Genomic DNA, 13,536 nt, shown 5'->3' with positions numbered 1-13,536 from the left:
TGCTCTTTCAAACAGAAGCTAGAAACCTGGAGTTTTATAGGAAATCTCTCAATTTTAGACAGCTGTCAGTGAATTAATCTAAATGTTGTGAAGGCCATTTCAAGCCATCTGAGAGCTAAATTTGCCTACCCTCCAGTAATTTAACCTCTAATCTAATTAAATCCTTCAGTTTTACAGATGAAATAGCAGGCCCAGAGAATTTAATGACTTGCCCAACATCATCACATAATCTGTAATTTTTTTTTCCACTAAGTCATAAAATAGCTGAAAAAAGCAGAGGAAACATCTGGCAACTAGTCAGACAACTATTGTCAACTTTAAATAAAAGGTAGGTGTAGGACTTCCCTGATGTTCAGTGACTAAGACTCTGTGCTCCCAGTGAAGGGGGCCCGGGTTTGATCCCGGTCTGGGGACTAGATCCCACAGGCTGAAACTAGGAGTGTGCAAGCTGCAACAGATACATGGTGCAGCCAAATAAATAAGTCAATATTCTGCTTCAAAAAGGTAGGTGTGAAAAGAGCCAGCTACTTTGCGATGTTGGTGCTGAGACAATTCAGAACAGTATGATTTATACTAACAATGAATATACTACCTAATATGGAAAATGATGATGACTGCAGAGGGGCTAATGAGAAAATAAAAGGTGCACTACTCTGGCTGCCATGGATTACAAATTGGCACCGTGGTGTTCCATCAAATGTGAGTGAGTAACTGTAAACACAACAGGATACTGGAAAACAGCTGCAGGATTGCATATCATGAAATTCTGGGCAAGTCAGACATTCTATTATTTCATAAATCTAATAAGAGAAGTGCATACGGATTTTACTATTAAATTAAGGAAAGATGGCTCAGTATCACCCAGGAAATACAATAAACATGTAGCTATGGTGAAAGAGCTCCAACAAATGAGGGGATGAAGGAACATTCAAGTGAAGGCAGCTGAGATTTCAAATTCCGGGGCCATTTCAAATGCGTCCAATGGCCATTTCATGGAACTGGGGATTAAAATATTCTACACCACTCAAGAAAGTGCTATTAAAAAAAAAAAGAAATAGTTTCTTTTTATTGTTCACTACACGGCTAATTCTTGTGCCAAACTGACATTCTAAGAGGACAGCCAAGCACTGACTGATGTCACCATCTGGGTTTGGCTAGTTGTGCTCACCTCCCGTTGACCATCTCCAGATCCTGTGAAGGCAGAGCGGGTGTCGACATTGTTCACGGTCATGATCCCAGCTCAGTTCCTGGCAGAGAAGGCCCTCCATAACTGTTTAACTAGGCTGGCTTGGCTCAGCTGGAATGGAAGAATCAGAAGCAGTTGGAAGGGAGCTGAGAGGTAGCTCTCATCATCCTCACCCGCTCTGACTCTCCCAGCATGACATCGCCCTCTCGTCTCCCACGTCCGCCTCCATCGGGGATGGGAAAGGCAATGTGCTGCTTAGCAAGCAGCCAAATCTAATTCAATAACCCTGCCTTAGACCCTGTCCAGATGATGCTAACACCAAACTAGACTGTCATAATGTTCTTGGCCAGAAGCCTAAACTCTGGAAATGAGATTACATGGGCTTTGCATGAGTTTTAATATAACCATAACAAGTATTAATAATGCATGTTGTATAATCAATTGGCATTTTCCCTCAAAGTACTGCAACTCTTATTTCTTACTTTGATACATGCATACATACAGATAAACAAGAATATCTCTCTCTTTAGCAGGGCAAATCAACCTCTTAGCTTCACAAAACTTTCCCAACGACAACATGATCTAGCTCTACTAGGCTGGAAGAGCATGGGCTTGAGAATTTCAGATCACCGGTCATCAATGCAACTCTGGAATGAAGTTTAATTCCTGAATGCCCATTGTCACCACATCCAAAATGCCTAACTTGTCTGTTTCAGGGACTCCACACCTTGAAAGCTTTGACTCCTTTTAACCATTGATTCATCCAATAACTGAGTTCCTAATATATGCCAGGCACCATGCTAGGTTTACAGGCACAGTGGTGAACACAACGGGTGTAGTTCCTATTCTCATTGAGCTTTTAGTTGAAGGTTAAACAAAATGAAAACAAACAGCAAAAAAAGTTGCAAAAAAAATTATGAAGGGGGAAAAAAGTGCTAAGAAGGGAAATAATGGAGGAGGGAGATGATTGAGTTTAAGTTAGAATGGTCTGAGAAGACCTCTGGGGAGGGGATATTGAAGCTGAGGTCTTTGCAAAACATGATGAGGAGCTTTCCAGGCAAGAGAAAAGACAAAAGCAAAAGCCTCTGCCTCCTTGGCTTGATGCTAAAAAAAATAAATTATAGACATGGGGACTGTGGTACAAGATGATGCAGAGACAGGCAGGGGCATGGCACACTTATGGACCATGGTCAGAGGAACCCACGTTGGTACTTTGGGAACCATAGAAAAGTTTTAAGCTGTGAGGCAATGTGATCTAATTTAAGTTTCTTTTTTTTTTTTTTAATCTGGGTTGTGCTGGATCTTCACTGCTGTGTGCCGGCTTTCTTTAGTTGTGGCAAGTGGGGCTTACTGTCTAGTTGCAATGGGCCAGCTTCTCACTGCGGCGGCTTCTCTTGTTGCCCAGTGTGGGCTCTCGGTGTGTGGGCTTCAGAAGTTGCCGCACATGGAGTCAGTTGCTGTGGTACACTGGCTTAGCTGCCCTGCAGCATGCGGGATCTTCCCAGACCAGGGGTGGAACCCATGGCCTCTACGTTGGCCAGCGGATTCTAAACCCACTGGACCATCAGGGAAGTCCTAACTTAAGTTTTGAGAAAAAGTTTCTTAGTGTTCTCATGAGAATGGACTGATTGGCAGAGAGGCTTAGGGCAGAAACAAGTAGATGCGTTAGGATGCTATAGCAGGAGTAAGCAAGAGAAGATTGCAGACTGGATTAGGGTGTTGGCAGCACAAATGGAGAAAGGGGAGGCAGATTTTGAGCTATATTTTGACGAGATAATTGACGGGACTTACAGATGGATTGATGTGGGAGGTAAGATTACTGAAGACTTCTAAGAGAAAACTTAGATTTCTGGCTTATGAATGGAATGAATTGGAAGCCCGATACAATAAAACCATAAAAGAGAACTATTTTACTGAAAGAGGCAGGAAAAGGAAAGAAGGTCCGGTCCACTGGGGTGCCTTCCCCCTTTCCAACTATCCTTGGAATACGTAGATATACCTAAGTCATGATTCTCAAATTTAGGACTCTGGATGTTTTGGAAAGATTATGAATGTACCCGTTCCTTCATGCAGTTTTTCTGGAGCATAGCTCTTGGAGCAGGTATACACCAGGTTAACAAGGATGAGTCTGCTTACAAGTACACTGCCTTCACTAACCTTCGCATTGGTTGGAGACACTCTAAGCAACTGGAAAGCAGTTTGCTGGCAGACTTTTGGCTCCTTTCCTTTTATACAAACGTATAAAAGCCAGTGTGGCCTTTTTTTCACTTTGTGCTTTTCTATTCTTCACATTCTACTGAAATAATATATAACCAATGACTATTATTTATATTGCTAGAAACTCTTTGAGTGGTTCTTCCAGTGGTTGGGATGAATTGCATTTTCTTCACTTAATGATGCTGTCATGGCGTCATCTATAATCCTGAGACTAATTCATAGGGATGTATAAACGTGTCTCTGATGAAAAACCAGAAACAGCAGCACCCAGTCAGTACATGTTAATTTATGTAACACTTAAGATATTTTAGCATAGAAACTAAAAGGGGGTGTGGCCACTCTTTGTTTACCTTGATGCCTTATCTATTTGGGTTGGCTTCATCCTCATCAAATAGTTTGTTCACTTTGCACTTTCTGAATTTATCAAAATAAATAAAGGTGAAGGAGGAACTTGCTAATTAATCCATTAAGAAGATCAACAGAGAGAGTCAAAAAGGGTAAATCAGCCCCAAACAAAGCTGGCTGATTTTTTTTTTTTTTTGGCAATTAGAGTCTAATCGGTCTTCACTGTGTTTCTGATGTTAGCAGGTGAGCTGTCTAGCTGGAACCAGGCGCCTCTTCAAATGACTTCCAGAAGCCATGTCCTGCTTATTATCACTCACTCTTCTCCTGAAAGAGAAAGTTCTGTTCTGCTGTGTACACCCCTCTTAGCCCTGAATGGTTATCCCTCTTCTGTGACTCACGTAGCACTCGCTCCATCCTGCTTAGCTGTCAGCTACGCATCTTCCTTATCTCCCCTACTAGACATTGCGGGCATTCCCCAAGGTCCAGGCCTTGTCCTTTTGGTCTGGTTTCATCTCAGCTCTCTTGCACTGAAGATTTTCAAGCCTTATCTCTAACTTTGACCTTTTCTCCTGGTCCCTGCCCTAAATTTCCAGCAGCCTGATGGGTATTTCACACCCACCCCAAGCTCCACGTGTATACTGAATTGTTCACCAACTGCTACCTCTTAACCCCTCTCTCCGTTAATGATCACCATCGTCCCAGCTGGAGACACATGTGCTTGTTCTATCTCTTTCACTCCCTATCTAATCAGTCACTTTGTCCTATTGATTTTCCCTGTTCTCATCAAAAAGACTTATTTACTCACCGCCAAACACACCTTGCACTTTCTCACTGCTAATGTTATTACCTGCAGTTCCACACTACCACGAGGGCCTTCCTATCTGCTTACTGACTTGCTCCAAGGAGTTCCAGAACCACCTGTAAAGTCAGCATTTACCTAGTTTCTGTCCCAAGCATTTAGATTCTCCCCTGAATTCTAGCAGAGAGTCGGACACAAGCTAGCAACTGCAGAGCAACAACTGAGTTAGGGCAAACATTGACTTCCTTTACCAAAATGATCATGCACCTTCTCTTTCTGAAGTGGTAGCGTGTGGTGATGGTGTTTTTGAAATCTTTTATTGTTATTCAGCTTCTCTCATTTGCATTTCTACTTCAAATAGATTGTAAATTCCTTGATGACAGGAACCCTGTCTTAAAATACTATTGTACCACGCACAGCCTAGACACTCAAAAGCACTGGTTGATTTGTTTATGCTGGATTTGTCTGATGATAGAAATGAAGAGACACACACTGTAGTTCAGTTTGCAATTTGATAGCTCATTAAATTGGCCCATTAAACACAAATACTTTCCTTTTTCTAATACATTGCTCACAACAGGGTTTTTTTCCCCCCTCTTGAGTCATTGAAAAGAGCATAATAGCATGATAAACCCTGGGGAAGAAAGACTTCTGATAGACATATTTGCAAAAACTTTTCTCTTATACTATTACAAGGTAAATACAAGATCTGCAGATGTTGTGAATTTATATTACTTATCTCTTCATTAAATAATGCTGCATGACAAACCACCACAACCCCGCAGTGGCTACAATAGGAAACCTAGGAAGCCTTTATGTTTGAGCCTGTGTAGGCTGGCGGGGCAGTTCTACTGATCTGAGTTGGTCTAGATGGGCTCACTGGTGCACCCAGAGCCTGCTGTGGGGCTAGCAGCCAGCTTTGCTAATCTTGGCTTGGCTCTCCCGCTGTCTGGGGACTTGGCTGGGGTGCCTGAAATGACTGAGCTTGTTCCCATGTGTTCGCTCATCTTCCAACAGCTTAGCTCAGGCTCATTCTTGTGGCGATGAAGGGTACTGAGCGACAGAGCCAATGGGGGCATGGCCCTAAGGTCTAGACTCAGTACTGGCCCACCACTCTTCCTTCCCACTGGTTAAAATAGTCACTGGACCAGCCCTGATTCTAGGGGTTGGGGAAACAAGGCCCCACTTCTTGATGGTTGGGGCTAATTCACATTGCAAAGGATATGGAAACAGGAATGGAGAATACCAGCTGTTTTCGCAATCAGTCTACCCCAGAGTAAACAGACCTGGCTTCATATGCCAGCAGTTTTCTAGTTGCATAATACTGAGCAATTTATTTAACCACTCTGAGCTCTGTCCCTCAATAGGAAAATAAGTCCTGTGAGGGTAGAAGGAAATCTATATACCCAGAGTCGGGGACATTAAAGGAGCTCAATAAATATCAATAAATTCCTCACAACTCTCCCAACAGCTGTTCAGATAAGGAAAGGAGGTATACGACATCTCTTAACGTTATGAAAATTATGTAATTTTATTTAAATTTGACTTGGAGATACAAAATGCTAAACTCAAATGCATATTTCAGGGGGAAAATGACATAAAAGTTTGAGCAATAATTTGAAAGACTTTGAAGAAATTAACTGGAAAATGAAGTTCAATGTTATTTACATCAGTAGGCCCTGTGTGCTGATCCTATGGGTCAAGAAAGGGTAGGTCACAAGGTCTGTGGTCAGACCACAGGGAATTTCTCGCCAGTTTTTTGGGTCATACCTCACATCTAGTCGAGTGAAAAAACCAGCAGCAACTCTCTCGTTCCCAATCTCCATGTAAATTTTCTTATCCCAGGTGTCCTCAGAAGACATCGGAGCTGGGTCAGGGAACTCTCAAGCCGCACATCAGCCCTGAGGCAGGGAGCAAGTTGTATCATGGGGTTAGATGTGGGCTGTCGTGGTCCTGCCCATGGCTGGTGACTTAGTTCACGGTAAATGTAAGTACTAATCAAATGAATCTAAAAGAGGAAGAATCACCGAGGTGACCACAAAGGTGAGGCATAACTAACATTTACTCATTCCAAAAGGTTTACCGAAGTTCCCGCTCTGGCAGCGTTGGGGGAATGGTTAATGAGACCGGGACGTCTCCTGCCATGAAACAGCTTACACTATGCAGTCAAGGGAGGAGTGTTTGTATTCGGTGTATTTTCAGCTAGCATTTATTTTATTTTTAATTCCCCCCCTCAACTTATTGAGGTATAACTGACAAATAAAAATTAAACATATTTAAAGTGTACAACATGATGATTTGATATATGTATACATTGTGAAACGATTACCACAATCAAGCTAACTAAAACCACTAACATATAACACAATTACCTTTTTGGTGAGTGTGGTAAAAACATTTACAATCTACTCACTTTGCAAATTTCACTATAAAATACAATATTGTTAACTATAATCACCACGCTGTATGTTCAGTTCAGTTCAGTTCAGTCGCTCAGTCGTGTCCAACTCTTTGCGACCCCATGAATCGCAGCACGCCAGGCCTCCCTGTCCATCACCAACTCCCGGAGTTCACTCAGACTCACGTCCATCGAGTCAGTGATGCCATCCAGCCATCTCATCCTCTGTCGTCCCTGTCTCCTCCTGCCCCCAATCCCTCCCAGCATCAAAGTCTTTTCCAATGAGTCAACTCTTCACATGAGGTGGCCAAAGTACTGGAGTTTCAGCTTTAGCATCATTCCTTCCAAAGAAATCCCAGGGCTGATCTCCTTCAGAAATGGACTGGTTGGATCTCCTCGCAGTCCAAGGGACTCTGAAGAGTCTTCTCCAACACCACAGTTCAAAAGTACATTGAAGTGAAGTGAAGTGAAGTGAAGTGAAGTAGCTCAGTCGTGTCCGACTCTTTGCAACCCCGGTGGACTGTAGCCTACCAGGCTCCTCCCTCCATGGGATTCTCCAGGCAAGAATACTGGAGTGGGTTGCCATTTCCTTCTCCAAAAGTGCATTAGATCCCCAGAATTCACTCATAACTAAAAGTTTATACCATTTGGCCAATATCTCCCCACTTCCCATGGCACCCAGGACTTGGCAACCACTGCTCTATTCTCTGCTTCTGTGAACTTAAATTTTTTAGACTCCACATGTAAGTGAGATTGTACAGTGTTTGTCTTTCTGTGTCTGGCTTACTCATATAGCAAATTGTCTTCCAGGTTCAACCATTTAGTTGCAAGTGGCAGGATCTTCTTTATTATGACAATAATATATATATATCACATTTTCTTTATTCATTAATCCATCAACAGACACAAAGTTTGTTTCCATATCTTGGCTGCTGAGAATCATTCTGCTAACATGGATTAAGTACTTATTATGCATTAGCTGGCTTCCTAGGTGGCTCAGTGGTAAAGCAACTGCCTGCCAACACAGGAAAACCCCTTGAGAAAGGGAATGGCAACCCATTCCAGTCTTCTTGCCTGGGAAGTCCATGGACAGAGTAGGCTAAGGTAGGCTAAGGTCCATGGGGCCACAAAGAGTTGTACATGATTTGGGGCCTAAAACAACAAAAACAGTACATTAGCTACTGTGCTAGGCACTCACACATATGTCTCATTTTTTTTCTTTTTTATTTTTTTTATATATATCTGATTTAACCTTTGAGATAGTCCTAGAAGGAAGGTGCTATTTTGCTGTTTCATAAATGAAGAAACTGAAATTTTGAGTTGTTATTCATCTTACCCAAGATCACCCAGCTAGCAAGTTCTTGATAAGTTAACATTTGAAGTGATGGGGTGGGGAAGATTTAAGTGACAATATCCACTGGGGACCTGGGGGCTCAGAGAGAGGTCAGAACTGGGAATGCACTGCCTCTGACAGGCGGGTGTTCAGTCACTGTCATGACAAGGCAGGGGTAAGGATTCGGGTGAAGAAAGAAAAGCAGAGAAATAGATGCTGAATTCTAAAACTTTCAGAAGTCATGTGATGGAACAGGAACCAAGGAAGACAATACACAAAGTGGAATCTGAAAGGTGCCCACAGGATGTGATCTTATTAAAGAAGTAAAAGAAAAAGAATTTGAGAAGACAGTTATTCAGAAAGCTGTTTCCTGGTGTTCTGTGAAGAATTTCGCGATTTCGCATTCTGTGCACTGCCCTCATTAGCATGCCTGACAGCATAAAATACTTGCATCTTGTTAACGCTATTTACAGTTTATCCTTGGATTCCTTATTAGCCATGGAAATAAACTTTCAAATTCTATTTAGGTAAAAGCTTCATGTTTCCATCCACCTCCTCCTCCAACCTACTGGCAGCTTCCAGCTTGACGTGGACACCATTATCTGGAGCCAATGTTCTCGTTTCTCTCTGCTGAGTCCACACATCCGTGTTTGAGCAAATAACAGGAACAAACAATTCCTTCTATAATGGATGTACCCTAAGGTGTCACGCTTCTGAGAATCTCATTTGACAATCGATTCCCCTGAACCATGGTACAATGTGACTTTAGTTTACACATTTGTTATTTATTGGGCATGAATGGTAGGGATCTGACCAAGTAGGCTGTGCGTACAGGCCAAAAGAGCACAGGTAGTGCCCAGCTCACAAAGGGGAGAAAGAAGCTGGCGGAGGGGGCTGGAGCACAGCTATAGATGGTCATTGAAGGACCAGAGTAGCTGACCACATCAGCAAAAGGTTACTTGACTAATAACAAAACTTTTAAAACTGTGAAAGAGGTACTCCCCAGGTCAGTAGGTGAACTAAAAAGCCTCTTGATGAAAGTAAAAGAGGACAGTGAAAAACTTGGCTTAAAGCTCAACATTCAGAAAACGAAGATCATGGCATCCGGTCCCATCACTTCATGGGAAATAGACGGGAAAACAGTGGAAACAGTGTCAGACTTTATTTTTTGGGGCTCCAAAATCACTGCAGATGGTGACTGCAGCCATGAAATTAAAAGACGCTTACTCCTTGGAAGAAAAGTTATGACCAACCTAGACAGCATATTCAAAAGCAGAGACAGTACTTTGCCGACTAAGGTCCATCTAGTCAAGGCTATGATTTTTCCAGTGGTCATGTATGGATGTGACAGTTGGACTGTGAAGAAGACTGAGCACCGAAGAATTGATGCTTTTGAAGTGTGGGGTTGGAGAAGACTCTTGAGAGTCCCTTGGACTGCAAGGAGATCCAACCAGTCCATTCTGAAGGAGAGCAACCCTGGGATGTCTTTGGAAGGAATGATGCTAAAGCTGAAACTCCAGGACTTTGGCCACCTCATGCAAAGGGTTGACTCATTGGAAAAGACTCTGATGCTAGGAGGGATTGGGGGCAGGAGGAGACGGGGACGATAGAGGATGAGATGGCTGGATGGCATCACGGACTCGATGGACGCGAGTCTGAGTGAACTCTGGGAGTTGGTGATGGACAGGGAGGCCTGGCGTGCTGCGATTCATGGGGTCGTAAAGAGTCAGACACGACTGAGCGACTGAACTGAACTGAAGACTTTTTGCACATCTACTATATGCAGGGCATGGCAACCAACACATTCTATGGGTTATTCCAGCTTGACACTCATAAGGACTCAATGGCTGAGGTTTAATGAGTACTTCCTTCACTTGCCAGAGGACAGATGAGATTCTGACTAGAATCTGGAAAAGGTGAAATATCTGGTTTCACCTCCTCACCAAAATCCTGGCCTCTTGGCACCACTGTCCAACAGAACTTCCTGTGATGATGGAAATGTTTGACACACTGTCCCGTATGGTACTAGCTACACATTGGTGTAGAGCTTGAAATGTGATTGCTGCAATGGACTAGCAACAAGAGACAAACACAAAAATCTTGAATTTTGATTAAAATTGAAATGTAAATAACTACATTTAGGGTTTCCCTGGTGGCTCACGGGTAAAGAAACCACCTGCTAATGCAGGAGATGAAAGGTTCCATCCCTAGTCCAGGAAGATCCCCTGGAGAAGAAAACAGCAATTCACTCCAATATTCTTGCCTGGGAAATCCCACAGGCAGAGGAGCCTGGTGGAGCCCATGGGGAGTCCCTGTGGTCTCAAACTTAGCAACTAAACAACAAAGCCACATTTCATAGCCATTTTGGACTGCACAGACACAGAACATTTCCACCATTACAGAAAATTGTATTGGATAGCTCTCTTTAAGAGAAATGCTGCATTAGATTCTTTCCTCATTAGATTCCAAGGCAAGGAGAGGGGTTTGTCCCCCTCCTTCCCAGCTCCTCCGGCCTCACGGAAAGGAGATTCCTTTCCTCTTTCCATCTTCTCCAAATCCACCTCCACACCACCGACCCCTCGGAGCCCCACCTCCACACCATCCACCCCTTGGAACCATCCTTGCATGGGAGAGGGGAGAAACCCTGAAGGAGGAGGCAGATGGGAGTGACCTTCTCTATCAGCCCCATCATCAATAATCCACCAAGACTCACCTCTCAAAAGATGAAAATCATTCTGTCAGAGATAGGATCAGCCGAGCTAAACCTGAACAAGCAAACACAACCGACCAACACTTCATGACAGAAATAAAAGAACTGCTTTCTATGGCCTCTATGACAAGTGATGTAGATGGAGGAAAGCCTGTGAGGGTTCTTCCTCTTCTTCAAAACTTTTAAAAACAACTGGTTACCCTACATTATTGAAGTGAAAAATGGGGCTTCTCAGCCACCCAAAGCAATGTTTAACTAAGAAAAGTATTTTTCTGAACCAAAAAGTACTCCAGCCTTTAACCAAAAGACCTTCACAGGTGAAAGCTCAGGGCTCCCCCCAACCTCAACGTTTTAAGTCCATATTCAATGCTAATGAATTCTTTTACAAGTCCTATTTGCAAATTCTGCCGCATTTTTTGTTTGCTCATTTTGCAGGGCTTGTGGAATGGAACTCCTACTCCCTGTGTAGCAAGGGGACTCTTAACCATTGGACCACCAGGGAAGTCCCTCTAAAGTGTGCCTTAAAGATATCTTCACTAGCCTTTACTTTCGGATAACTTAGAGCTTTCTTTTACAAGTGAAAAGAGCTCATCCATATTTATAAAGAGCAGGAAACTGAGGAGAGGGGAAGAAACAGCCAGATGTAAAATGAGGAAGGACTTTGCCAGTCTATTTTTAAAAATACCCTAAGGTATTGTGTGGCCACTGCATCACAACTTTCTAGTCCCTTTCTCAAGTTTTCCAAAATGTCAGATTCATTGTGAAACTCTGAAGCACCACCGACTGAATCACCTAGGGAGTCTTGTTTTAAGTGGCTCTGGGGTTGGGCCTGCAATTCTGCATTTCTAGCAAGGTCCCAGATGAAGCTGATGCTATGGAGTATCAAGCATCTAGATCCCAAGAAGTTGGAATCGGACCTCCTCAGTTCACAGACTTCGCTCCAGACAAGAAGTGGAATTTACAGGAAGGTCCCTGGGGCAGCTCCTTGGTCAGGCCTGTGGGACAGCCGACTTTAGGGCGACGTGGGCGGAGGGGGCGAACTTTAGCACGAGCAACAACAGTAAGTTTTACTGGGGTGTGTTACATACCGGGCTCCTGCGCCTCATTTATTTTGTCCTCTCATCAAACACAGGAAGTGGACAGTATTATCGTCGTTTTACAGGTGGAGACACTGAGCTCGGAGATTTAAGTAACTTGCCTATGGTAACGGCTTTTCGGGAGAGTTGAATCTAGGTCCTCAAGCTCGAAGAAACAGCCCTTTAAACACATCGGAGCCTCAGTTTTCTGTGCTGTGAAATGGACGGGCTGCACGGGCAGAGATCCCTGCAGCGTACACCTCAGGGAGTCCTTGGATTCCTGAAGCAGAGCTTGCTTGCTCTTGACCCTGCAGGGGAAAGTCCTTTTTGAGAACACCGAGCCCCTCTGCCTGCCTGTTAGGTCAGGGGCAACGCACCGCCGTTCCCGGGGAGGGTCGGGCAGTCCGGAGCGAGGTGGCTCGGGTCACAGCCGGCAGGTCCATTACATAACCGCGAGGCGGCCCCTCACCCCTCGCCAAGCCGCGGCCCATAGAGCGGATCCCGGGATAAATCCCATTCACCCGCCGGCCAGAGTCCACGGCGGAGCTGGGGGCGTTGAACTCCCCGGTGCATTTCGGAGGCTGAGCGCAGGGATTTTTCCTGCCACGCTCTCCGCCTCCCGCGCTGCCCGTGGGGCCCCAGCACCCGCCCCCCCCCCGCCGGCGCCTCCGCCCCGTCCGCTCCCCGCCCCTCGGGAGCGCGGACCACGGCGCCTGGGGCCCGAGAAGGGGCCACCGCACGGTGGGTGCACCCCGGGGGCATGTCCGCGCGCCACCGCCCGGGCTGCAGCGGTCCACGCGAGGTGAGCAAGTGGAGCGGCCGGGAAGAGAGTGGGATCTGCACTTGGCGGACTGAGGAGGGCTGGAGGCTGGCCCGCCGGGCTGCGGGGGCGCAGTCTCCCGCCGATCGCTCTGGCACCAGGATCCCCAGCGCGCCGGCCCGGGAGCCCACTGGCACACGCTCTGTCCGCTCTCAGGACGCGGTGGCTCAGGTGACCCGGGCATCCTTCGCGGCCGGGCGGCAGGCTCTAGGGCTGGGCTGGGTGGAGGTGGCAGAGGGCGCTCCCTTGGCTGCCCGGCGACGCACCGGGAGCCCGCCACCATAGCTTAGTCCCTCGGAGCGCCCGTTGTGTTGGGGAAAGACACGTGCCCACCTGCCCCGGCGGTGCTGGGCCGGTGCTCGGGCAGTTTCTGGGCCGGTGGCTGGACAGGGAGCGGCTTTGATCCCCACCTCCTGTGATTTCCAAATGCCGACTTCTCGTGCAGGAGAGATCGCACAAGATTCCTTCTGGATTCTGTACCTAACGTATCTTATTTATTTAGAATCTTCCCTTTCCCTCAGGGGATAATGTTTAGTTAATTTCCATTGGCTTAATTTCTTAGTTGCTTCTTGTCCTCAAAGAAAATCAGTGATACCCGTAGTGCAGACTCCGGGAAAAGTGCTTGAAGTAAAATTTGAGAGCAGGGTTCCAG

General features: G+C 45.4%; 1 long non-coding RNA gene across 1 annotated transcript; it reads right to left on the bottom strand.

Moving 5' to 3' along the window:
• Nucleotides 1–6,053: 6,053 nt before the first annotated feature.
• On the bottom strand, nucleotides 6,054–12,573 carry LOC120873802. The gene is made up of 2 exons (XR_005723531.1): nucleotides 12,077–12,573; nucleotides 6,054–6,448 (listed from the first exon to the last, which is right to left on the bottom strand). It is a non-coding gene; the product is annotated as an uncharacterized LOC120873802 (long non-coding RNA).
• Nucleotides 12,574–13,536: the final 963 nt, after the last annotated feature.

The sequence above is a fragment of the Oryx dammah genome, unplaced genomic scaffold, assembly GCF_014754425.2.
Source record: "Oryx dammah isolate SB20612 unplaced genomic scaffold, SCBI_Odam_1.1 HiC_scaffold_14, whole genome shotgun sequence".
Classification (NCBI taxonomy): Eukaryota; Metazoa; Chordata; class Mammalia; order Artiodactyla; family Bovidae; genus Oryx; species Oryx dammah.
The sequence above is the reverse complement of the archived record's forward strand: the minus strand, read 5'-3'. Positions and strand labels throughout refer to the sequence as shown.